Here is a 588-nt window from a genome sequence, read left to right as displayed (position 1 = left end):
ATGGCTCTCCCTTCTGGAGTGTCAGCCTCTCCACTCATCTTGGTGTTGTCAGCAAACTTCATCAGGGTGCTCTTGATCCCAACAGGCAGGTCACTTATGAAGATGCTAAAGAGCATAGGGCCCAGTATCGATCCCTGGGGGACCTCACTTGTGACGGTTTGCCAGTTTGGGGAGGAAGTATTTACTATCACCCTCTGGGTAGAGTCTGTCATCCAGCTCCCCACCCACCACACAGACCACCGGGTTCTCCAGGAGGAGGCTGCAGGGCCATTATATCTTTCAGTATTCCTATTCTCTTTCCTGTCTTGCTAAATCTGAACACAATATTTTTCTTTTCCTCTTCTGCTACCCACTCCCTTTCTACCCTCTTTCCCCACTCCCACAATGATGCCAGAGTCACTCAGTTATCTTTTTCACAAAATTAAAAATCAAATCAAACCCAAACAAACTGTCGCAGGCCGGTACCGGGGGGCTACCGGCTGTCAGGATGTTTCTGCGACTTCTCTCCCCAGATGAGGAGAGGTTTGTTAAAAAAGCCCAAGTGTCCACCTCTGTCAGAGGAACGGCCGCTGTGGGGTCGTTTTTTTG

Source organism: Chaetura pelagica, unplaced genomic scaffold (assembly GCF_000747805.2).
Source record: "Chaetura pelagica isolate M959 unplaced genomic scaffold, ChaPel_1.0 scaffold163, whole genome shotgun sequence".
NCBI lineage: Eukaryota > Metazoa > Chordata > Aves > Apodiformes > Apodidae > Chaetura > Chaetura pelagica.
This window is presented reverse-complemented; position numbering follows the sequence as displayed.